Source organism: Sus scrofa, chromosome 13, assembly GCF_054392235.1.
Source record: "Sus scrofa isolate SSC_HxYL_T2T_F1_AM1 chromosome 13, Sscrofa_HxYL_maternal_Yorkshire_Landrace_v2.0, whole genome shotgun sequence".
Taxonomy (NCBI): domain Eukaryota; kingdom Metazoa; phylum Chordata; class Mammalia; order Artiodactyla; family Suidae; genus Sus; species Sus scrofa.
The window spans coordinates 194,041,400-194,069,125 of NC_139395.1; the positions used below are offsets into that span (position 1 = coordinate 194,041,400).

Here is a 27,726-nt window from a genome sequence, read left to right on the forward strand (position 1 = left end):
GTTAGCTTCTGCACAGCAAAAAAGCATGTGATGTACTAATTGAATCTCAATTAGCTTACATCATATCTTTTACAGAATTTCAAAACATGATTGCTCCCATATTAAAGGTTCAGAGGAGGGAGGACAAACATTTTTCTTTCTGTATTGCTGTGAAAAGGAATCCAACTACCTGTACAGGACTCATGGTTTTCATCACGTCAAAATATAAAAGAAGCCTATAAATAAATAAAGGGATAAGGTGCCCTCTTTTATGAGCTGTCAGGGAACACTATAGAGCCCAAGATAGGTTTCCTTTAGAGTCCAGATACAGGTGGGAGCACCATTCACGTGAAGCTAAACCACAGGCTCTTTTCTCTGTTCACCTGCAACTCTGTGACTTGCTTCAGTTCCAAAATCATTAGAATGGTGGTATCTTATTGGAAAATCACTCAGCTGGATTACTTTAATCTCTCCTAGAGTTCGTTCAAAGAGAAAACTACAGTGAGGCATTCAAGCAGACAATGGAACAGCAAACAAGTTGGGGGCAAAAATAAAGCCAAGCAAATTTATGCTAAAAAAGGTAGAGACCCTTTAGAATCAAGTGAGATGCAAACTAATTGCGGTTTACACAGTGGGTTGTACTCCCTACTAGAATTCAAACATGATACTTCTTTAAAAAGACAGCTGCAAAAGGGGGAAAGTGTTATTAAGGACAGAAATCTTGAAATGTTTAGAAATTCTCAAAGAAAAGAGAGGCCATTACAAGTCTCAGAGTATTCATTGCTGTTTCTTCATTTCCGCCAAAGTTTTTGGTGAAGTGAATGGAAAAATTCTACTTTGTATATGAACAATCAAATATTTCCCATAATAAAGTTTCTCAAAAGTAATGAAACAAATAATAAAAGTCCAGGTAGAACTTTAAAATAAATTATGAATGACAGCCTTATCAATCAGTCAGAAAATGTGAGATGAGAGAAGGATCTCATCTAACATCTCCTTTACAATTTAGGAGAAACAAAGCTCAAAGACTGAAGAAGGTGGATGTGGCTGGAACACAGAATGTTAGGGAGGGAGAGAGAGGAATTGATTCAGAAAAAGTAAGCAGGGATCAACGTTATACTGTGATGCAAAGATACTGGAGGAGTTTAATCTGAGGAGAGGCCTGATTTGATTTATCCTGTAAAAAAGTTACTCTGAGCTATAGATGACCAAGTTTGAAATGTAAGTTAGAAGGCTAGGGGCAATGTCTAAATGAAAGACCATGATGTCTAGGGCTAAAACATTTCAATAAAGTGTCAGGAGAAAAATCTTAAATTATAATAAGAAATAAAGTATTTCAAGAATCCTTAAGCACTTTAGAATCACCCACTAACACATGTACAATTGATGTGCTAATTACAGATCATTCTGAGTCTTTGATTAATATTGTCTCCCTAAGGAATCTTATTAAGCAAATATTTGTATCATTAAGACTAATTGATTTTTCTGTTAGACATACAGGCTAGTGCATTTTACAAGCAAATTCATCAAACTTAGGAGAAAGATTATGTAGAGAACATTATCTATCACAGTTACCTAGACATCATCAGAGCCCTGGAAACTAGGAGCAGAACACATTCACAGCACGATACAAAATTAGAACTACCTGTCCTTGAATGCATCTTCTGTGATACCTCAAGATGATGATGATGATGATGACTGATGATAATGCTGTTATGGTACCCTTTAGATGGGATAATAAAAGTACTGGTTTAAAGTGTAAAGCATCTTAATTTTTAAATTGTTTTCTATTAGCAGTGATGGATGTAGGCCAATTCATCCATCATTTTCTTGTAATCTCTCTTGTGATCAACCACAAGGAGCCATTGTATTAGGAGTTCACAATAAGGACAAGGAGTAGAACTATAAATTTAATGGAGACCTTGCCCTGATTCTGTGTGTGTATGTTTGTGTGTGTACACATACCTGTGAGTTGGCAGGTGAGACAAAAGGGGAAGAAGCTGTTATAGATTTTACTGAGTGCTACCCATTATACTATATCTTCACCTTTTTATGGATAATCAGAACAAAACAGTACACACAAGATTCCAAACACACCTGCCAGCCCAAGATCAAAAATAGTATTCAGTGTAATTGCTATTCAAATGTCAGACTGAAACGAAAATCCAAATTAAGGTGTCCTGCCTTATAATTTAACCCTGAGAAGGACAAGAAAGCATCAGCATACATTAGAGTGATTGGCACAATAAATATCTGTTGAAAGACTTAGAAGCAGCCCTCAGACAAAAGATGAAGACGATTGGGATGATTAAATGGGAGTTATCCCAGTTTGGTTACCTACAAAAATCTCCAATAGCGGCAACTGAAAAGGAAGGAAAATCATAATCACTGGGTTATGCTAATTCAAGGATTGTGGATAAGACCCCCAAAATGGCATCCATAATTTCTTCAACCTATACTTTCTGGGTAGTATTCACAAAGTTTTAGATAAGAACGTGCTCAAAGCAATACTTTTAAGACATGCATGCACCAATTAATAGAGATTAAAGTCTTCTCAACTTTTTCCCTTTACAAATGATTAAATTGAAATCTTGAGAGGTGATTCACCTTAACTAAGTTAACACAACTGATTAGTGATTTCTGGACCTCAGGACTTCAAGTTAATAAAATACTATTTACACTACTCTTCGTGATCACTTATCATCATGATCAGTATGATTAAAAAAAACCTATAATATCCAGTTTCTTAGGTTTATATATATATATATATATTTCTTATTGCATTAACTTTTCATATATTTACATAGATAAAGCACTCCATATTTTAAAAGAGAATATATTTTTAGCAAGCAGCAAAGAATAATTTAAATTATGTTAGAATAGCTACAGATAAGCAGTAATAATTCTAACACTGCTTTTTAAAGTGGTAGGTTTTTAATTTGTACATTCTACTCTTTCTTAAATATCATTATGGATGGCAGCCTTTTTGTTCAAAGATGGTCTCTGTTTTGATGTTACTCATATTAGCAAATATACCTCTTTGTAAGTGTTTTTTTGTTTCAAGATAGAATGGTGAATTTCCATGAATATATTAGTTTAAGAGTCAGGCTGCTATTAGGTTAGGAAGTAGAGATTATGCATTTCATACCCTATTTCTGGTATGAAATCAGAAACTGATCTAGAATGTTTAGTTAATTATGTGGTTCTCGAGTAATTATTAATGGTACATTTCTCTAAAATTGTGGTCATGGGAAATTTTCAAAATGTTTGCTTTCTATGGAAAATACATAGTCTTTCTTTGTTTTGCTCACACTTCCAGCTTTGAATTATAAATAGAATGAAAATTTCATCACCTATAGAAAAGTTTAAATTTCCACAAATAAAGAATACTAATGTACAGAAAATGCTGAATAGGGCTAAGTGCTACCACTATTCTGCTATTTTCTATCAACGTCCCACTGAAACTGTGCTGAATATTTGTAAAATCATTAAAGCAGGAAAAGCACATGTGGCACCCCATGGGGCCTTCAGAAATTTACAAGAAGCCTTCCTCCGGATCGAGGTTTGAGTAATTAGATCATGCTGCATCCACCTGCTGGTATTGTACAACACTTGTGTGCCTTGTCAGGTCTCTCTTTAGCTTGTTCTATTTGCAGTCTCTGAGGTGCCCTTGTCAAGAGGAATTCTAGCCCCGGCACTTATGAAAACAATACAGTGGTTTTGACATATCAACACAGTATATGAAAAAGGTATGAGAATTTAGTTGTATCTTTGAGATTGTGTCATCTACACTATACAGGTATAGCTCATTGCATTGCACTTTGCAGATACTGTGGTTCTTTTTTTTTTTTTAATTGAAGATTTGCAGCATCCATGCATCGAGCAAATCTATTTGTGCTACTTTTCTAGCATTATTTCCACACTTTTGTTAATTCTTACAATATTTCATATTTTGATAATTCTTATGCTATTTCAAACTTTTTCATTATTATTAAATTTGTTATGGTGTTTGTGCTGAGTGATTTTTCAGTGTTACCGCAACACATTAGGGCTCAGCAGAGGGTTAGCATTGTTTAGCAATAAAGTACTCTTTAATTAAGTTGTTTATATTTTTTAGACATATACTATTACCCACTCAAGAGCGTGTATAGTAGAAACACAACTTTTACATGCACTGGGAAATCAAAAACTCATGTGATCTGCTTTATTGCGATGTTCATTTTAATGTGGTGTTCTGGAACTGAACCTACATTGCCTCTGAGATATGCCTGTAGTGACTTAATCAGATAGAATTTATTTCTTTCTCATTATAAAAAGAGTTTTAGAGGAAGCAGTTCCGATCAGTATAGGAGCTTCAAAATTTCATCACAATGTCTTTTTACTTTGAACTTCACTTTCCGTAAAGCTTGGCTTTTATCCTCATGTTCATAAGGTGGTTGTTCGATCTCCAAGCATTACATCCACACAGGAGAAAGGGGAAAGGCCTGGTGCAAAAGGCAGAAAGCATATCCAGCCAGTTCTTTCTCCCTTCAAAAGTTTTGCGAGAAGGCCTATTAGTGCTGCCTACCTATATCTTGTTGGCCAAAAGTGGATCATGTGACTATGCCTACTTTCAAAAATGTTTACTAAGCTGATCCTTTAAACTGACTGTAATCTCAAACTGAACATACAAAAAATTTTTCTTAGTTAAGGAAAAGAGGACATATGATACTGATAGGCAACTTGACTTTGCTTCCCATTCCTTATTAAGGGAATGTTTATCTTATTTAAAAGTAGCTAACTTTCCATTTGTGACAGAAATCTTTGATACTCCTACACATATGGCACTTAATAGATCTTTCTCTTTCAGATCAAAAGTCAGATATTTTCCCCAGGATTCTCCAATATATTATTCCCTCCTTTCATTTCTGTATGGAAGGGCATCCCCATTCCTGAAATAAAACTTCTCCATAATAATCTTGATTTCAAGATGCTAAGTAGGAATACTTTTCTGAAAAATGGAATGAAGAAAGGGGCCCCTTTATATTTTCTATGTGAACCCATATATTAAGCCTGGAAGAGAGAAGGATTCAAACTCTGACCAATCACATGACTGAGTCAACGTAAGAAGTATTATTGATCGGTTTCTCCTGAGGAAGCAAAGTAGTAGTTCTCTGAGTGGCAGAATGTACAGGTCCCCATTCCAATTATACACGTGCAACCTCACACAGAGCCATGCGGTCATAGGTGGGGGTCAGCCATAGCAACTTCTCAACCAATTTGGTCAAACATGGATAGCTGTGGATTTATGAACCTCATGATTTGCCCTGGCATGAAACTGGAGTTGAACTTACAACATGTAGCATGTTTCTAGGTTACGTTCAGATTGAATATAAAGTCTTAAACTGAAATCCTTCTCTCTATAATATAATCTCTGTAATAGAGATCCTTCTCTCCATAAGTTTCTCTATGAAAGGTGGAGAGGTCCAGGATTTATTAGCACGAATATCAGTATGTTGAAATCACTTTATAGAAAGGGAGCTTGTAATAAATACAATGTCTCATATACAAGGAAGATACTTGAAGGTAGTCTTGGAAGTTATTAAGAACTAAGCATAGTTTCAGACTTGGCTACTTCAGTTTGTGCAAATGCTTGATATCTCAGTTTCCTGTTTTTGGAGTGATATAATAACACTTGCCTCATGTGCAGGTTATAAAGCTTGAATAACATAATAAACACAAATACTTGGAATAATGCTGGCATAGATTATATGCTCAGTAAGTGATTGCCACGGTGAATAAATTAAGCTTCTTAGAAGGGAGAGGAAAATGACTACGTCTTCTAGGATTTGTCTATATTTAGAAGAAATCAGAGTTTTGGAAATACCCTTATGTGTTTTTGTAATACACACTGATATTAAATATTATTTCCCACATCATTCTCTTAAAATGGAATTTAATACTTTTTAAAATAGTCTGAACAAAAGTCAGGTGAGTAACTGAAATGCATGCATTATTAGTAGATCCTACTATCAAAGCAAAATAACCTCTTGAAATATTTCCTTAAAGGTTGAAAACACTCAAAAAAACTAAAGGTAGTCTTGGGAAATAACAAAATAGAAGATAGTTACCAATTTACCAAAGGAACTAAATGAATACCAAAGAGGAGTAGATAACAGGAAAAACATCTTTCTCATAGTAGCAATATACTTAGGACACAATGACGCAAGCCTGAGAAACCTAAGTGCAAACATGCTTGGAGCATCTTACCACTGTCCATATCAAGAGGAAGAGGGTCACATGGACAAAGAAAAGCTTCACAAGAGTATTTGAGGGTTTTTTTTTTTTTTAATGTTTCATTTTATGCTATAAACCAGTCACAACATGCTTTCAGCATTTATTTGTATCTGCTATTTTAGGAGTAAGATAATATGAAATACCTAATACAAAACAACATAATAGGTACCTGTAATTCATAGTAAGAAATACACTTGCACAGGAGTTCCCGTCGTGGCGCAGTGGTTAACGAATCCGACTAGGAACCATGAGGTTGCGGGTTCGGTCCCTGCCCTTGCTCAGTGGGTTAAGGATCCGGCGTTGCCGTGAACTGTGGTGTAGGTTGCAGACGCGGCTCGGATCCTGCGTTGCTGTGGCTCTGGCGTAGGCCGGTAGCTACAGCTCCTATTCAACCCCTAGCCTGGGAACCTCCATATGCCGCAGGAGCGGCCCAAGAAATAGCAACAACAACAACAAAGACAAAAAAAAAAAAAAAACAATTTAAAAAAGAAATACACTTGCACAAATGAAACTCATTCTTATCACATCTCAGATGAAAGTCTCTTTCGATTTTTAAGCATCCTTTCTAGCTAAAAGGGCTCATTCAATATTTAAACAGCATCAACCTTCATCTTAAATAAATTGCAAATGCTAAGGCCTATTGTCTGAACCTAGACGATTTCATGTTTTTGAGAAATGCCTCACTGTAAATTGCTTTGTTATTTCTTTCCAGATAACAATAATTTGACTCTAAAGGAAAGCTATGTAGCTTACTCTTCAAGTTGGAACTGATGATTTTCATAACATGCTCTATTTCTAACATAATCAGGCATATTGATATACATGTATTACAACTTCTATAGACAAGGATGAATGAGAACACAGCCCTGCCATCTAGAAGCTTATACTCTAGTGAGTCTGAATAATGTTAATTTTGGCATAAATAAATTATAATGGAAGAATAAAACAGGCACTACCTAGGATGGAAGAAAGACCAAATTTTTCAGGTTTCACTGGATGAAAAGGTGAAACAAGTGAGAAATTTCAGGTTACTGTGTGGTTTAGTACCTGGGAGAATGGGAAACCAGGTAAGAAATTAATTAGTATAAAGAACAGCTGGTGTTTTGTGTGTATGTAGCAGGGGGAGGAGGGATAGGAGGAAGAAGAGAATTTTCAGAGCATGGTCATGCAAGATCCCAAGTAAGAATTGAGTAGATACAACAGGTAACTATGAGCAGATGGAATAGTGTGCTTATGTGTCACTAGTCTCTAGGGAAGATGAGCTTTTATACTGTCCTATTTAGAGAGTTTGACCTTGGCTCAGGTTATCTGACAGCTACAGAGCAGAAACTCGTTACATACAGATGATGGTGGTTGTTCAGAACACTGAAAAATTAAACTATAAAATATATTTTATAAAATAACCCCTAAGATATTTCAGGTGACATGATTGTTCTCTTTGTGGAGTACATTAGAAACTTTTGTGTATTTAAAAAAAATTAGATATAATTTATATACATTTTGATTTAATATAGTATTTAATCTATTCAAATTCCATTTTTAATGATTTTATTTTCTAATTATATATTATTTGATTATATGAAAGAATTAGTTTTATTTAATGATCTTACATTCCTGCACCCTTGGTAAATTCATTATTAATAAGGTTAGATTTTTGGTAGGTTCCATTGAGATATTTTTCTACTCACAATCATGATATACATGAATAAAGACAGTTTTGGAGTTCCCTAGGGGCTCAGCAGGCTAAGGATCCAGTATTGCCATGGCAGTGGTTTGGGTCACTGCGGTGGCACAGGTTTGATCCCTGGCCTGAGAACTTCCACATATCTCAGGCACACCAAAATAAAAATAAAATAAAACAAAATGATAAAGGCAGTTTCACTTTATCAAATGTTCAGTTCAATGAATTACAAATTGTATACATGTAGCCATCAAATAAGGTAGAAAAATTTTTATCATTCTAGAGAATTCTATCTTGCAAACTTTCAGCCAACCAACCTCATCTCCCCTGAGGCCATAACTGTTCAGATTTCTATTATCACATATTTTGGGGGCCTGTTCCTTAATTCATATAAAGAAAATCATACAGAATATTCTCTTTTATTTTTCTATTTTTGTTAATACTATATTTTTGAGATTATTCTCTATTGTTGGCATACTCCAGGAATTAACTTCTTTTGTGTTGCATTATGTTATAGGAGGGCACCGTAATTTGTTCATCCATTTGGCTGTTGATGGCTATTTGGGTTGTTTCTTTCTTTTTTTTTTTTTTTTTTGTCTTTTTGCTATTTCTTTGGGCCGCTCCCGCGGCATATGGAGGTTCCCAGGCTAGGGGTCTAATCGGAGCTGTAGCCACTGGCCTACGCCAGAGCCACAGCAACGCAGGATCCGAGCCGCGTCTGCAACCTACACCACAGCTCACAGCAACGCCGCATCGTTAACCCACTGAGCAAGGGCAGGGACCGAACCCACAACCTCATGGTTCCTAGTCGGATTCGTTAACCACTGCGCCACGACGGGAACTCCTGAGTTGTTTCTAGTTAAGGGCTAATAACCATGACCAAAGTTATTATAGACAGTGCCTATAAATCTTTCCGTGGGCATATACTTTCAATTTTTACTTGGTAAGTTTCTAGGAGTAGACTTGCTTAGTCATAGGGTGAATATATGTTTGATTTATAAGATATCACCAACGGTCCTCCAAAGTGGTTACACACATCATTTTACAGTTCTATCATGAATCTATGAGCAATCCATTTGCTCTACACCCTCACCAACATTGTATTGTCAGTGGATGAAAGACAGTATGTCAGTGTGGCCTTAATTGACATTGTCTTCATTATTAATGATACTGAGAAATGTTACATATGTCTGGTGACCATTCTTACATCTTATTTTGTGAAATGCCTGTTCTACTTTTTCATCCATCCCTCCATCTAAAGTGTATTCATCCTTAATATTTTTAAAAAATTGATTTATAAGAGTACTTTTTTAATAGAAGCCCTTTTTAGAGAGACAGATTGCTGGTATTTTCCTCCAATATGTGGCTTACATATTCATTTTCTTAGCATTTTCTTTAGATGAGCATAAATTTAAACTTTTTTTTTATAAGCTCCTATAATTTTTTTCTCTTTTATGGTTAGAAAATTTTGAATCCTGCCAAGAAATCTTACCTATCCTAAGGTTATGCATTTATATATTTTCACATTTTCTTCTAGAAGCTTTATGGTACTAGCCTTTACTTTAGATCCATAAGCGACTGAACATTATTTTTTTGCAAAAGGTGAGGTGGGGCCAAGGTTCTCATCTCTATGTGGATATCTACTTTATCTATCAGTGTTTGTTAAAAAGATTCCTTTCTCTCGCTGAATTGATGCAGTTGCCATGGTCAAAATTACTTAACCAGATATCTGTAGTTCTACTTCTGAACTCTCCATCTGCTGCATGGATCCATTTCTTGTTCTTAGCTGTTGTAGCTTTATTACAATCTTGAATTCAGGTGATGTAAATCTTCCAAGTATTACTTTTTTCAAAATTACTTTTCATACAAATTTTAGAATAAGGCTATTAACATCTTCAAAAATTTTACTGGAATTTTGACTGGTGTACTTTTGAATTTATAGATAAGTTTATGGAAAAAGTACATTCAACACTATTGACACATCCAATTTATGGCAATTTATTTAAGTCTATTTCCTTAATTTTTTTCTCACTTGTTATTAAATTTATTCTTAGGGATTTTAGATTTTGAGTATTATTATTATTTTTTGCTTTTTTAGGGCCGCACCCATGGCATATGGAAGTTCCCAGGCAAGGATTTGAATTGGAGCTACAGCTGCCAGCCTACACCACAGCTACAGTAACATGGGATCTGAGCTGTGTCTATGACCTACACCACAGCTCATGACAATGCCAGATCCTTAAACCACTGAGCAAGACCCAGGATCAAATCTGCATCTTCATGGATACTAGTTGGGGTAGTTAACGCAAAGGCATGATGGGAATTCCCTTGAATATTATTTAAGTTAAAAAAAGAATATATCTATGAAGCCATGTAATCTCTGATATAATAATCAAGTTTAGGTATATTCTGTATAATTTAATTTCTGGCAATTTATTGAGATATATTTCATGGCTAGAACATATTCTATCTTGGTAGATGTTTCCAGTGATCTTGGGGACAAAAGTGCACTCTGCAATTGTACAGTGGGGTGTTTGTAAATGTTAATAAAGTTAAGCTTTTTGCTTTTTGGGTTTTTTTTTTTTTGGTGCACTTTATCTATTATGAGAGAAATGTGTGAAAATCCTCAACTCTGTGGATATGTCTATTCTTTATTTCCATCAACTTTGGCTTAATGAATTTGAAATTCTGTTATAAGGTACAACTAAGAACTTGATTTGATCCTTTTCCCATTATGAAATGCACTTTTATCTCTGGTAATAGATATACTGCTTTAAATATTTCTTATTTAAAATTCATATAGCCATTTTAACAGTTTCCTTATGCTTAATTTTGCATGATATGGCATTTTTACTCTTTTGTTTAAAACGTCTATATAGGAGTTCCCGCCGTGGCGCAGTGGTTAACGAATCCGACTAGGAACCATGAGGTTGCGGGTTCAGCTCAGTGGGTTAACAATCCGGCGTTGCCATGAGCGGTGGTGTAGGTTGCAGACGCGGCTTGGATCCCGTGTTGCTGTGGCTCTGGCGTAGGCCGGCGGCTACAGCTCTGATTCAACCCCTAGCCTGGGAACCTCCATATGCCGCGAGAGCGGCGAAGAAATAGCAAGAAGACAAAAAAAAAAAAAAAAAAGACAAAAAAAAAAAGTCTATATATATTTATAGTTAAATTTTGTTACTTATCCACAGCACACAGCTGAATCTTGCTTTTTTACCCAGTCGGGCATGTCTCCCAATTGGTGTGTTTATTTTACTTTCATTTAGTATAATTATTGATATGATTTTATTTAGGTCTATCATTTTATTTTTTCAATTTTTTCCATGTTTTCTTTGCTTCTTTCTTTCTCTTTCCTGTTATCTTTTGGATTACTCAAGCATTTTGTGGTTTTCTATTTTATCTCTTTTATTTATATTTTATCTATAATCTCATGTTATTTTTATATGCTATTCTTAGAACGCAAAATATATGTTTAATTTATCAAAATATACCTTTAAATTATTAGAATACATTATAAACAAGACTACAATTCCATCCCTTTGTGTTCTTAGGTCTTATTTTTACTTATCTATATGTGACAAACCACACAGCACTTTGCTTTTTTTTTGTTTTTAAGGCTGCACCCACAGCCTCCCCAGGCTAGGGGTGGAATGGAGCTTCAGCTGCCAGCCTATGCCATAGCCATAGAAATGCGGGATCTGAACCATTTCTGTGGACTACGCTAGAGCTCACAGCAATGCTGACTGCCTGACCCATTGAGCGAGGCCAAGGATCAAACTAGTCAGATTCATTTCTGATGTGTCACATCAGGAACTCCCACACAGCACTTCGTATCCCAGGTAAGGACACATCCTTCTCCTGTGAGGCTGTTGCTAATGTTAGGGGCAAATGAATTTAATCTAGAGTTATACTTCATCTGTGCTTTATTACAGCTTTAGTTAGATTCAATTCACCACCACATAATAATACTAAAAACTAGATGAACCTCTGAATAATATTTTGTCACACAAAATACTTGAGGCCATTAAAAAAAAATTGCAGTTTCTCAATTCATTTAAACATTACCTAACAATTGCAGATAGAACTCCACAGTAGACACTTTTTTAGGTTGATGCATTAGCCCCCCCCTTTATTAGGAATTCTTATTTAACTTTTTATTTATCCAGTTGTCTTAGATGGCTATGTAGGTATTCTAGGCGAAGTAACATAATAAGGAAAATCTTACATGATATTATTACATGTAATTTCAAGGAGTAAGTGAATATATATTGTTAGCAGAATATAACAGTTAAGAGGAGGGGTCTATAGTCAGCCCATCCTGTTCCCATCCTGATGCTTACAACTTGACCTCAGACAATTTCCTTAACATCTTGTAGCCCCAGGTTCCCCAGCCAAAATGAGTGATTTAGTACCTATGCTACAACATTGATCTGATAATTAAATCAATAATAACATTATTGAACTCTTAGTCCTTATTAGCTCTAAAACTTACATATAATTGCTTTGTGTTAATTAATTTAATCTTCACTACTATCTATTGATAATAAATATAATGCATTTAGTATATTGTCACATTCTTAAAGCTCAGAAATTGTTATCAGTTAAAATTTCAATAATCCGAAGTATGATGGTTTACTTAAACAAGTTAGAAACCATGTTATATACTTAGCCAGGGAGAAGTTAACTATCATAGCATCACCAGCAAACACAAACTCCCTTATGCACATGCACACACACATATACCACACAGAAATTAGTATAACACTTTCAAATGTCTAACAAAATAGTTCATTTTATCCTAACAGCTCTGTGAAATAGGAAGTTTGGATTTATAAAACACTTTTAAAATGAATAAATATCATAGTTTAGTAATGTACTAAAAAACACATGAGAACTTTATGGCAGATACCAGATATGCAAACAAACATTTCAGCCGAAGGCTCTTCTTTTTCTTAATTATGCCCAGCAGTTTTTCCTATATGAAGGAAATGATTTTCCTTCATAATTTTTCATTACATTTCTCAAAGCCTCTCTAAAAATATCACTTTACTAGAATGTGTGACAGTGATTGGTGTCACTGAAAATTCATCACTTTCAGAAGAGTTTTTTCACTTGATATTAGAATGGAAATTAGGATTTAATGTATTACTGGTTTTATATATAACTTCCCACAAACAAAGTGGCAATAAATTATTGTACCAGCATAATAAGCAACTGAGGGCTCTAAGTTATCATAAATAGTAATGACTGTCTTACTATTAGCATCTTAATAATAATTTAAAAAAATAATGACGTTCTAATCAATCAAAAGTATACTATCAAAACAGATTTTTTTGGGGGGGGGGGCGGTAAGGACTTAACTCCAGCAGAAGCAGAAGTTACTGTTTCAAACCCCATAAAAGCATCCTCCCAATGTTCTTCATTTAGTAAAAAGTTTGCTTGAATGTAGCCAGAGTTTTGGTACAGACTCCTTACTACGAATAGAAGAAGCAGCAGCTGGAATTCAAAACATTTGAAGACATATCTGAACATACATGAACAGCTCATTTTTTTTGTCAAGTATTTTAATGGTTGTCTATTTAAAAATTAGTTATCTTGTAAAAAGAAGCTTCTGAATTTTTGATAATCATACGCTTTGAATTGAGAGTATGCTATTCATTATGATTTAAAACGCTTCATCTATGTTGAGTTTTAAAACAACTAGAGAAACAGATGTCAGACATCCAATGCTGCTATTCTCAATCAGAGATCATTTTTAGTTTAACTGTTCCTCCTCTCCCACTGTAATAAATTTGCTTTCACATGCATTTCTGGTCACAAGAACTGCAACCCCTAAAAAATGTGAAGTAAGCTGAGATTTGCAAATGCCCCAGACGTTGTTATACAAGGAAAGTCTCTGTCTAGCCTAAAAGAAAGAATTTAGGTGTTAATTAGAAACATATTTAAAGAGTTCTCTAAGTTTTAATTTTAAAAAAAATTCTAAGATCATTCTTCCTGAAATCCTCAAATAAATACAATGCAGCGCTCTTGCAGAATAGGTTTAAAAAAGTAATGGTTACTCAAAGACTATTCTCTTTGTGTTTTAACATTTGATAAATATGTTTTCTGAATGAAGAAGGTAGAGCTTTCTTTATTCTCTGTTAACACCCATTGATATCTGCCTTAATTTTTACTTGGGCGAAGAACACAGGACCAGTAAGTATGAAAAACACTAGATAACAGAGTAGGTATGGCTGAACATGCAATTTAGTTCATTAAATTCTGCATATAGACTCAAGGAGAAGTCCTATAGATTACCAGAACTATTCTCCAACCCACGGACTGAAAAAATGGATTATAAATATGTAAATATTGTGTCTTTAATTCTTTCATCTTTCTCATTACTTATTAAAAATACATTTACTAACTTATGCTTAGCACCAATAATACTGTTCTTGTAACTATACAAAATCACACCAAAGCATAAAACTTAAGATTATTCCTCTCTCATCCTCCTCAAGGGAGTTTGTTACTAAGATGACTAGAAAGATCATATCAGGACAGTCCCGCCTATAACATCTGCATGAAACAGGGATCCAAAGCAATATTTTATAATAAACTTCCTATGCATTTTCCATTTTAACCTTGTTTGTATTTATGTGCATTTGTATAAATCCACCTGCAACACACAAGGTCCAGCAAATAACCACATGCTGACAGTGACTGTTAGAATTGTATTTCAAGAGAGCAAACAGTATGCCTTTGAATTAAAATATTGTTTAATATTTACCAAGTTGTTCTACACCTTTCTTTTGCAATCTCTTGTCAAAAGCCACACGTGCCTTGCTATTTTCAAAGTAAACTTGTAACAATGGATTAATCTAATTGTTAGTTATTTGGTTATAGCCATCTGTGGCAGGCCAATTAGAGAGCAGCCTGGAATCAGTTGAATCACTTGTGAAGCACAGTTTATTTATAACTTGATATTTATGGAGAACTCGGTAGTAAAACTCAGTCTCATAAAGGACCAAAGTTGCTGTTTCTGCAATCCATAGTATATTGCACATAAAGGCCACTTCATTAATCATTCATGAACTCAAGAGAGAGAACCAAGTTTTCAAAAAAAATTTCTTCATGTCATTTTAGTAAGGCAATAGTTATAAGTAGTATACTGAAATAAATACTTCGGCTCATCTTCATCCAAATTTGGATAGGGGATTAAATATCAAACTGGAGGATCTTCTAAGCAGCTCTACATAACTATCCCAAATTCAAGAAAAAATATTTTTAAAATGTTTTATCAAAAAGTTAGTCTGTAGCTAAGATTCTATCCCTCAGTAAAGCAAAAGAAAACATCAGACTGAAATCAAGCAAGGGGAGGAAGCAGAGTAATGGAGGAATACTAGTACCCAAAAGGAGATGTGTACCTGATAATGATAATGGCCAGTTTTTCAATCTTGTGGAGGTAGTTTTCTCTCAAGATGGAAGCTCAGCTATATCTAATTCTGCAGACACTGGCCAGGCTATAAATACAATTTAAGAGATAAGGGAGTTCCCATTGTGGCTCAGTGGTTAACGAATCCGAACTAGGAACCATGAGGTTGTGGGTTCGATCCCTGGCCTTGCTCAGTGGGTTAAGGATCCGGCATTGCTGTGAGCTGTGGTATAGATCACTGACATGGCTCAGATCCCGCTTTGGTGTGGCTGTGGTGTAGGCTGGCGGCTACAGCTCCGATTGTACCCCAGCTTGGGAACCTCCAGATGCTGCGGTTGCGGCTCTAGAAAAAGCAAAAAGACAAGAAAACAAAAACAAAAACAAAACAAGAGATAAGTATATATTTGTAAGACTATTTCTTCTTAACAGAATTAGCCTACAGACATTGAGATGCTTCCATTCACTAGGTTGGCAAATACAATATATCCATACGAGTTCAGTGTAACTGTTCTCAATGAGACGTAATAAAGTTTTCTTTGAACACTTTGTGTTTGATTATTAATATGGTATTTTTGATGAAACAGAGATATGACATGATAAAATTATCATCAAAATGTATTGAACATCAGCTATGTCCCAAGCTCTCTGCTTTTATTTTCTGACTGAAACTTCACAACAAATTTGTGGGATTGTTAATAGCATCCTCCTCTTAAAACTCACAGAACTGAAAGCCTTATAGGTTAAATAACTTATTCAAAGTCACATGGCTAATAGTAGGTATATCTGGAATTTAAATGCACGTCAGCTCTTCCTATTATATAAGAAAAACATACATTTATATACTTGAGTACATTGATAGATAGATATATTTATAAGAAAGAGCAAACAATGAAGACATAAAACAGAAACATAAGCCTTGTGAAGTATAGGTATTCTCAGTTCTCACTCTAATCAACCAAAAGATTATATTGCTGAGCCAGATAATGGAGACACTTCCTAAATGTACTGTATTGGGGGAAATGCTTTCTCATTATCAGATTCCCTGCAAAGGGTAAAAAAATTCTTAAAAAATATTATAATTCTATAGCCCCATTCCAAGTACAATCCATCAGAATAGCCAGAGAGCAGTCCCAACAATTTTTAGAGTTCATCTGGTGATTCTGATGTTCAATCAATTTTGAGAACACCTTGACCCCAAAGCCACAACAACTACTAGTTGTCTTGATTTTTATATTCTATGAGACTATTATATTAATCCCCAAATTTTGGAACAATTAGGAGTAGGAAAAGAAAATAACTCTATTTTCAAACTGTGTTTCAAGAAGGCTATGTTCAAAGGTTATAAATGTAGGCAATCATTATGTAACTACATGATAAAAAGCCAAAATCCAGAGCTTCTGCTATATATATTGTGCTTTTTAATATTACTCTTCTTTTTTTTCTCTCAGATGATTTAGAGATGAATCCCACGGCTGCTGTTCAGCCACATGCAATATTGGTACAATTATATAAACATTCTGTGCTTCAATTTCTTTACCTATAAAAGAATGCTTATATCACATATATCATTATTTTATTGTGAGGATTGAGAGAAAATTCTTGTGAATGTGCTTGGTAAAATTGAAGGTCTATGCAATCATAAGAAGTTATGACTATTGATTTGTTATAAAATACTGAAGTTAAAGTGTACGCTGACTTTATTTATATTTCTAAGACACATTGTTATGTGTCCTAATCATCTCCTCCCAGGTTCCTTTTATGAAAAGACTCAGATAACAACACAGGCTTCTTTTGACAGCTAGATGAGTTTGTTTTCATGAACAAATTTCTATAAAAACTAAACAGAAAAAGGAGGTGGTAAATACTATCTCATCAGCATTCTTACTTGCCTCACTTAAGTCTTGTCTGATTTCTCTTTGGCTTTGGACAGTAGCCAATTATTTTCAACATTTTTTAAACATTTAAGTGTATTTTAAATATGTGATAAATAGAAGCCCCATTAAAATAATTAGTTCTTTTTAAGTCTTCTATGGTATCTATCAAATTCCAAATCATTACTGATTATATTAAATATCACTTTTTTGTCTTTTTTTTTTTTTTTTTTTTAGGACCACATCCATGACATATGGAGGTTCCCAGGCCAGGGGTCAAATCGGAGTTGAAGCTGCTGACCTACACCACAGCCATAGCAATGCCAGATCAGAGCTGGTGTGACCTACACCAGAGCTCAAAGAAATGCTGGACCCTTAACCCACTGAGTGAGGTCAGGGATCAAACCTGCATCCTCATGGTTCCTAATCAAATTAGTTTTCACTGAGCCATGATGGAAACTCCCTATGCATCATATTTTAATATTAGTATTTGTATTGAACAGCAAGGGAAAGTAAGTTTAAATTCATAAGGCTGAAACTCAGAGTTCCCTTTGTAGTTCAGTGGTTAAAGAACCCAACTAAGATCCATGAGGGTGCAGGTTCTATCTCTGGCCTTGCTCAGTGGGTTAAGGATCTGGCTTTGCTGTGAGCTGTGGTGTAGGTCACAGATGCGGCTCGGATCCTGTGTTGCTGTGGCTGTGGTATAGGCTGGTGGCTGTATCTCCAAGTCAACCCCTAGCCTGGGAACCTCCATATGCCGTGGTGCAGCCCTAAAAAGCAGAAAAAATGAAAAACAAAAACAACAAAAAAACATAAAGCTGAAACTCAGCAATGCTGGTACAAGTCATTATAAACTATCACATGGTTTATAACAGAAACAGTCTTTCTCAACCACAAAAAAAAAATGTCAGTTACAATTAGAGATTTTTTTCAATTTTCAAAAGATTGGGTCTCCACTAAGGAGGATGTGATAGTCTTGATATTCTGGAGTTGAAAATATGAAGAAAAGGAAAAAGGGACATATTGGTTGTGGAAAACGGATATAAACAAACCGATACAAATACAACACAAAACAAAGCAATTATTTTTTATTGTGTTTGGCCAAAAAAGATCCTAAGAAGAAAAGCATAAATTCTAAATTCACTCCCAAATAAATCACTAACTATAACATTTTTAGACATGCTCATTGTTAATGGGGTGTACAAGTCTATATCAGGAGACAATTCTCCTTGTTCTCTTGTGTTTCTACACATCTATGAGGAGAGTACTGATGGTATTTATTTTTGAATATCTTTTCAGAATGTTTGTATAGTCAACAGCCTTGGATGGCAGAAATATAATGTCTTCCTCTGAGCAAAGAGCAGGTTTACTTACAGCCTTTGAAGTTAGAGACAGTCTCTCTTTGGAGCAATGTGAAGTCATACTTATTGCCCATTATGAGCACAGAATTTCTCTTCTGTAAAGCAATCCATCAAATGTACAGCTGTCCCCTGAATCTTTTCAAGTTGTCCTGTGGAAATTGGGGTCCAAGAAAACTGACACAAGAAAAATGATGATGTCCTTGCCGCTACTATTGCTGTGGGTTAAAAAATGTCCTTTGTTTCTGACCCAGGAGTCTCATACCTTCTGTCATGAAACTGTGGTAAGGCTAACTTGTTATCCTGTAAGTAGGATAAAATTTTAGGACTTTCCCAGTTCTTGACCCATTTTCCAGATAAATGGAACTTGATGCCTTAAATCTTAAATAAATTTGAAGCTCATACTTCTGAAATAGTCAGGTTTTATAAATTATTAGCTATATGGTCTTGGAAATGTTATGTAATCTCTCTAGGATTCAGTTTCATTGTTTGCAAAGTAAGGGTAATAATGTTTTTCCTGTCTCCTAGGATTGTTGTGATGAGTTGAATGGATATATGCAAAGTACTTAGAAGTGTGTCTCACATTTAATAGATGTTTAATTAATGTTGGTTATTATAACTTTTTTTTTTAATTTAGGGGGAAAGAATATGAAAAGTTGCCCATAATTTCACCATCAACTGCATAGGTTGTTTTCATTTTGATACTCCTTCTGTTGTCTTTTGTTTTGATATTTATTTCCATAATTTTAGTATATCTAGAACCACTCTTTGAAGAAAAGTTTTTTAAAATATATTACATATTACATTGGTTTTATTTAGGTACTTTTGGTGGCAGAGAAAAGGGTTATCCACAGTTTAAATCTTGGCTCTCTGACCAAAGATCTTGGACATTAAGATCATCAGAATGGTCCAAAGGAACAAAAATTTGGAGAAAGATGCCATGTGTACTGAGCTTATTGAGGAGTTTCAACTCTTTGAAATGGAAACATGAAGCTGTGATGTAAACTAATTTTTTCCCCCTTTTTCTTTTTAGGGCCACACTTATGGCATATGGAAGTTTCCAGACTAGGGGCTGAATCAGTATTGCATTGCCAGCCTGCACCACAGCCCTAGCAATGTGGGATCTGAGTCTCATCTGCAACCTACACCACAGCTCACGGCAATGCCGAATCCTTAACCCACTAAGTGAGGCCAAGGATAGAACCCCCATCCTCATGGATACTAGTTGGGTTCATAACCCACTGAGCCATAACGAGAACTTCTATGATGTAAGCTACTTTTAATTACAGTATAACAAATTGCCCTTTTCATTCTTTGTGACATTTCATCAGATTCCACTAAGTTTTTGTACACTTCAAATAAATAATATTGCCCAATAATATAGCTGATTCAAAGTCTTCACTATCCATGCTTCATAACAATTTACAATTGTATTTAGATAGAACTGGATATGAAAGGAACAGCTGATGACGTGCCACACTTTCTTTGTGGGCAGACTCCTCCAATGGTGAAAGCAGGGAAAAGGAATGAATTTATAAGCTAACTAGTTGTATGTTGATATGGGATGTGACCCTGCTTTTTAATTTATCCTAGTTTACCCTGGTACTAGTAGGTTCCCCCGTAGGTCGTGGGAATGGTATTTTGGGGAATAACTTGAGCTTTACTCTTGCTTTCCCTGATGCTAATGAATCCTCTTAGAGAGAAGTATATTAATTTCCCTTCAATTTTTCCGTTCATAGAACTCTAGGTTTTCTTTCTCCAATTTTTCCATCTAACCTATATTTGAGATGTAAATTCAGATGTTAAGTTTTCCCAATGAAAGGCAAAAATCTAAGAGTGATTTAGGGCAGCTCTCTCCACGCAGCCGCACACCCCAAGTTGACCAGAGCACTTGCATGTAGGAAGACAGAGTCTCTCTGAATCACTGTCTTCTCAATGAAGTGCACTCAATTTTCTTTCTTCCCCAGTCTTCTTAAACAGACTTTTTTTTTTTTTGGTCTTTTTAGGGCTGCACCCACAGCATATAGAGGTCCCTAGGCTAAGGGTTGAATCAAAACTGTACCTGCCAGCCTATACCACAGCTACAGCAATGTTGGATCCTTAACCCACTGAGTGAGTACTCATGGATACTGGTCAGATTCATTTCAGCTGAGCTATGATGGGAACTCCAGTAGATTGATATGGATTAGGTAGGGTACACTGTGAAGTGACAGCAAATAGTGGTTGGGCAGAATCTGCACGTGTCTGAAGTCTCAAGGGCAGCAATTTGTAGCATGTGGGTAGTATATTGCTTTTCAGTATTGCCTTTATTCATCTGTCATTCCCAAACAGTTGAAAGAGTCCAACTCAACATTCTCATATAATTGTACCTTATCAGAGATATAATAAATGCTATTTTAAACATTAGATTATTTAATATGTAGTATGAATTTGGGGCCTACATATGGAAAAATATAAACCCACCAAATATTATATTGCAAAAACGATTTCTAGACCTTTCCTAAAATCAGTGACCTATTTTTGTGTGTTTCTTCCTTACTCGATCCTTTTCCACATGCTCAGGACAGGGTGGGGTATGACCAACATTTTTATCTATCTTCTTTGCTTATCATTATTTATTTTGATGTTTAATAGCAATAATCACACATTTATTAAGCATTTTCTATGTCCCAAGAGTTATGATAAACATTTTAATCCATATCTCATTTAGTCTTCATGCTAATCACAGATAATTTTTTTCATTATCTCCAGCTTTATTAGGATATAACTGACATACACTATTAAGCTTAAAGTGTATAATGTAATTTGATATACATACATACTGTGAAATAATTACTATAAAATGGTTAATTGACACATCCACCACCTCACGTAACTACCACTTTTTCTTCTTGTTGATGACTGTTGTTATTTTAAATCCATCACTCTTAGAAAATTATAAAATGATCTCTGGTAAAATAAATTAAGTAGAACAAAATCACACTGAATACTTGAGTTTAGAACAGCAGTTTTGACCCATAACAGGCAAATTTCATGATTACTTTGTTCTGAATTACAGAATTACATTTTACAAGCCAGTTTTAAATTTGTAATTTTTGAATGTTATCTCCCATAGTTAAAAAATGGGAATGCTCAGCCATGTCTATGTACCCACTAATGACACAATGTAACATTTCAACAAAAACTTTCTAAACACTTTAAATCTGACATAGAATAGATAATCCTTTTGCATGAAATAAAAATGTTCTTGTCACCACGTGTTTGTCTGTTTGCTCTCCAGTATCCAAAGCAGCATTTAATAATAAATCCTGAGGTCAAAGAAGTAGAATCTATGCCTTGGAGTTTAGAAACAAGGGAGGTGATAAGAAGGTGGGTGCGGTGAAAAATGTACATCAGAATGTGAATTGGTACTTGGATAGTACGTCTTCCAGTTATTTCCCTGAAAACAAATCTAATTCCCAGCAAGGACTGCTAATCATAAAAGGACATAATCCATTTTTTCAAATTTTGTCTAAATGGTATTTCTCCACAGGTGTTCAGCAACAAAAAGCTATGAACCTTTGATTCCAATGTAGCCATAGCCTTCTTCAAGCTGTGCTTGTATGGATCAGGCTGCATCATCCTCACATTAGGGAGCATATCATTATGCTTTTATTCCCAATTGATGCAAAGTGGCCCTGTTGTAACAGCAGGCCTCACAGGGAGTTTACAGAGTAATTTCTTCTGCTTTCATGTTGTCGCTCTGTGAGTATATTGGGCAAATTCTTGGCTTTCTTATTGGTGAAGAGATGGTTGTGAAAGCTCACATTTCTCAGATCCCTTAGAAGGGTGTAAAATGTAAGGTACAGTCTCATAATACGATTGACTTGGAAAAGTTATCTACAACCTCAATGGAGAAAAAATGATGAATGATTTTTTGTGAAAATGGAATGGTTCCTAATTATCTGGTAGCTCTGGACAATAAAATACATCTTTTTGATAGATACTGTCCACATTTCCTTTTTTTTCTTTTGTCTTTTTAGGGCCGCACTTGCAGCATATGGAGGTTCCCAGGCTAGGGGTCCAATCGGAGCCACAGCTGCCAACCTACACCACAGTTCATGGCAATGCCAGATCCTTAACCCACTGAGCTAGGTCAGGGATCAAACCCATGTCCTCATGGATGCTAGTCGGGCTCATTAACCACTGAGACATGATGGGAACTCAAGATACTGCCCACATTTCTAACTGCCATATTATGTGACTATTGATTACATGGCATCAGACATGATTTTGAAGGACAAAAGAGTGATTAATTCATGGAAGCAAAAAACAGAAAGTCAGTAACTCCCACCTGAAAAAAATCTTGACCTCAGTTTCCAAAAGTAAATACAAGGAATATTTGAGGCTTATCTCCAGTGCATCCAGGTAAGGGTTACTGACAATCATTATTTGCTGTATTTTAATATTTATAAAAATGTTCTCATTGGATTCTAAAGAATTGTTGGTATTAGGAACTTGAGAAAACTAATATTCTATCCATTAGGGATTGCTCAACTCTTAATGAAAAATAAGAAAACAAAGAAAGTTTCCTTTGGAGGTCCCAAGAGAGAAGCTTCCAGAAGGACAAAGCTGATCTTGAGTGACACCTCTTGCGTGATCAAAGACTGAGCTAATTGGCCTGTGAGGACAAAGCCTGATCCATTTGAGGACCCCCACAGAGCTGCCTGATAGAGGAGAGTGAGTAGATTAAAGATACATGGAGATCACTTGGGAATAGAGATGGCCTGTCTAAAGGAGGACTTTTACAGTTCAAGTAATAAAGTACCTGACAATACAAATGTCCAGTTAGCCATGCTTTGAAGTAGAAATGTTAAAGCCAATAAAATTGAATCACAAAGAATTACAGAAAAAAAAATTTAAAGGAAATTTCATAAATAAAACTTTCGGCAATTAAATCAACTCAAGTAGAAAGAGGAGACATATACTGAAAAACTTGGGTTTTTGCTCTAATAACACCATCCATTCTCTGTGATGTTCTCTTAGGCTCCAGGGATTATTTTTGGTGTTAACCTCAGGACACTATTTCAGTCTCTGAAAGTTCTTTTTCTTTCAAAAACTAGAAGGCTATCTATGCCCTTTTTCAGATATATTTTAAAGTAAAAGATGGAAAACATTTCATCTGATCACGTCTAGGGAAATAAATGCAAATTAGAGCACCTATAACAATTCTGCTGTAATTCAACCAGGACTTAAGATTTTTATTGGAAATATTTCCTCTGTGTTGAAAAAAATGATCCTCTGCCCATCCTTGTCACACACTCACACACACACAGGCACATACTTCACTTCATACTCACACATTTTGGAAAGCCTGGTTATAGACAGTGAAGAAAAAAAGTCTGCTATAGAAAAAACTGGTTTTCCTGGGCTTTATGTAGGCTTGTCTCAAGCCTATGATCTCCTGAGATTCACAGGAAAGTTTTATTCCTGTTTGAGTTTCTGTTTTGGCCTCATTCACATAGACATTCCCTCCCACCCCCCACGTCCTTGAATCTTGAGTTCTTTTCTCTTTTTTCCTCAAGCCCTTGCTCATTGTCTCTGATTTCTTCTTCATTCAAAATTTAAACCATTATCATAAGAGACAGGCGAGCTTAGGAGTTAAGAACATGCAGGCTTCACAGTGAGTTATGTAGATATAGATTAAAATCCAAGTCTAGAAAAACTGAGCAATAATTATTAGATTACTTAGTGTCATAAATTATCAATTTCTTATATATGTAAGTACATATATATGAATATGAACATACATGAGAATATATATTTTTTATGAATATCTACCACATGAGGATTAAAGGATTAAAAATTGTAATGTATATTAAACTCCCTGCATAGATTCTAAAATAGAAGCAAATCATAAATAGTCACTGTTATTAACATATCTTGATGTCTTTTGAATCACTGACCTTTATATTTTTCCTAATGCATTTTTAACTGCCCAATGGACACTTCAACCCAGACTGAACACTTACTTCCAAAACTACATTCGCTTCCTCATTTTTAGTCTTAAACCTTAAAAGCATCTTTTCCTCTCTCTTTCATCCTTCATTTTCCTCCTACTTAATCAGTGACCAAGTCATAGTGCATTTCCTGAAACAGCTCCACACCTCACAAGTGCCTCCTCCCAGAACTTCAGATTTTTGCAAGTATTGTTAATCTTTGAAAGTACAACTCAAAGAATAATACTATCTCGGTTGAGAAGTTCTGATGACCACAATGAACACTGATTTTGAACAGAGTGTAATTTTACCTATGTGTTTAAAAGGTCTTCACAAAATCTTTCTTTATACGCTAAGAAGATAGAGTCACTTTCTCCATTTTTAATTTTTTAATTTTTAACTTTTTGTTTTTGTCTTCATTAGGGCCGCACCCATGGCATACGGAGGTTCCCAGGCTAGGGATTGAATTGGAGCTGTAGCTACTGGCCTATACCACAGCCATAGCAAAGTGGATCCAAGCCAGGTCTGTGACCTATACCACAGCTCATGGCAACGCTGGAACCTTTACCCACTGACAAGGCCAGGGATTGAACCTGTGTCCTCATGAATGCTAGTCAGATTCATTTCCACGATGGGAACACCCCTCCATTTTTTTAAATTCACTTATATCACAGCTTCACTTGTTATGTGATTTGTGTTATTTGTTTTGCAAATATCTGGTAAATCAAAACCTGAATTTAGAACATTCCTGGATGCAAAATGTGATTGACAATAACAATCAAATTTTAAAATGTTTTCTTATAGTCTGTTGTGTTAAGTCAAACAAATCATTATTTTCTAAGATAATCACCTTAAAAAGCTTAAGTAAGAAATCACTTTTCAAAAAGCTTAAGAATTTACTCACACACAGAGCCAAAATTAATAGAATTCACTGATACATTCTTATACAAAAGAAAGAATATAGCTGGAAAAGGATGGGGAAAGCCCAATCCTGAAAACAAATTTAAGGTATATCATAATGACAAGAAGTAAAAAAATCCAAATTTTCTCAGGTTTAAGTAGCCTTTGGGCACAGTGAGATAACAGAAACATCAGCTAAGATTTTGCATTCTCATTTTCCTAAAGTGAATAGTACAAAATTGTACTTTCCTCAAATATCTCTAAAGGTCTCAAGGGCTTTCTCATTTGTGCTTACAACAAAAATCCATTTCCACATACTCTCTCTACTGCCTTGCTTGGCACAGCAGTTTCCTCGAGGTTTCATTCCATTTCCCAAAGCCCTTGAGATCTCACAACACCAATATTACAGGATGCCATGATTTCCTGACCTGTGTCTTGCTTTGCCACTTAAACAGCTCTTCTGCAATAAGTATGCCAATGTTTTCCAATGAACTTAAAGAGGGATGAGGCCAGAGTCACAATTCCTAGCTTTCTAAAGCATTTCTCTTTCCTTTGATTTTTAGGTTATATTCGGCAAGTTTTCATGGGCAAAACTTTATAAGTTCTCCATTCCACATGCAAATCAACTGATGCACATGGACATCTGTGTGCTACCACTCATTTATCCAGCAAATATTGAATTCTACTTTGTCCTCAGCTGAGAATATCCTGCTATAGATGAACACGTCCAGCATTTTTATCACTTAAAACCAAGAAAAATGGAAGAATTATGCTTGCAACATATCATATACGTTGTTTTCATTTTGCTTCTTCTTGGATAGTGAGCACCAATATAGATCACTTGGTATGTGAGAGTTTTATTGAATCAGTATACCATACCACAAGTAGTGACGTGCAACCTTAGCTAGATTCCAGCTTGAACAAGTCTGCAAGTTGGAATTCTAAACTAGAAGAGTTTCTGGTAATTGATCACAAATTATATTCACTGAGAAAGACTTCTCTGTGTTTATCTGTGGGACATTTGGATACCATTCAATAAAATTTTAGTCACAACTGTGGCTGTTGACAAGGCAAACAACCTAATTACATATTAAAACTATGTAAATCAATTTTAATGAAATTTAATCATTCTGCACTGCCATAAAGTTAACCTAGCAAACAACTGTGTCAATACTAGAAATCATGATTTGTTTTCTCCCATAAACAGCAAGTACAGATTTTAATTAATCTACCTATGCCTTCTATTAAATGGGCCTCCAAGGCAGACCTATGTATTGCTTGACAAATTTTAAAGATACAGCAATCCAATGATGATAATACTGGAGAAAAGTTTACTATGAGTCATCATTTTATCTGTCTTGTCAGTGTGGAACCAACTGCCTTTCACTTTAGACTCTTTTCATGAGGATGTTTATGGAGCAAACAGCCTTGGAATACATAGTATTTTTCTTCAGTGCAAAAGATGTGTTTGCTTACTGCCTTTTCCTTCCAAAGATAAGAGCAGGCACACTTATACATAGAAAACTCAGTTTCCCTAAGCTCACAGTTCTCCTGACACGCCACACACTCTGTGTGCAATCATTCATCTGGGCCCATCTGTGTTGCTCCCAGAGGACTTAGGTTCAAGGGGAGTTGATACACATATACACATTACATGATGTGAAAATATACACATTTTCATGATGTTTACTGTGCTGTCAGTAACAAAGTTTTTTGTCATTAGCCCAAGAGTCACTGACTTCTGCCAGGATCCATTAAACTATAACAGGCTTACTTGAGAGCTTTGCAAGATGGGTAAAATCCAAGACCCTTCATAGTTCAAGATGGTTGGGGGGTTGAGGGGTGAGATTGTGATGCTGAAAGAGACATAGCTTTCAAGAAATCCTCATAGACTGAAAAACATGATTTAAGGAAATCATGGGGATTTTAAGGATATCAAAACTGAATATGTGGTTAAATTAATTAAACAAGAGACTCTAATTCCATGATGGTCTATGTAAGCAAACCCAAACCGAAGCCTATAAAGGTCTCGATGTTACAAAATCAAAATGCTAAGGGCAACCAATCACAAACAGACAACTAGGCTTTAAATATAGCCAATTAAATAATTTCCTTTCTTTGCTTCTATGTTAAGTCTTCCCCCTGGTTCCTGTTGGCAGATCACTCCTAACCACTTCCAGTTAGTCTACCCAATTTGAGTCCATTTTTGCTCCTATAAACTAAGTATTTTTAATACACCTCAGCTTATCCTTTAATAATATTAACCAAATTC

At 35.3% G+C, this 27,726-nt stretch overlaps 1 protein-coding gene and 1 long non-coding RNA gene across 33 annotated transcripts in view; one reads left to right on the forward strand and one right to left on the reverse strand.

Annotated features, from left to right (window-relative positions):
- Positions 1 to 27,726, reverse strand: part of ROBO2 (roundabout guidance receptor 2) — a 1,676,226-nt gene that overhangs the window by 1,251,911 nt on the left and 396,589 nt on the right. The window lies entirely within an intron of this gene.
- On the forward strand, positions 3,819 to 9,371 carry LOC146397819 (uncharacterized). Its single transcript, XR_014823718.1, has 2 exons — positions 3,819 to 6,459; positions 8,786 to 9,371. It is a non-coding gene; the product is annotated as an uncharacterized LOC146397819 (long non-coding RNA).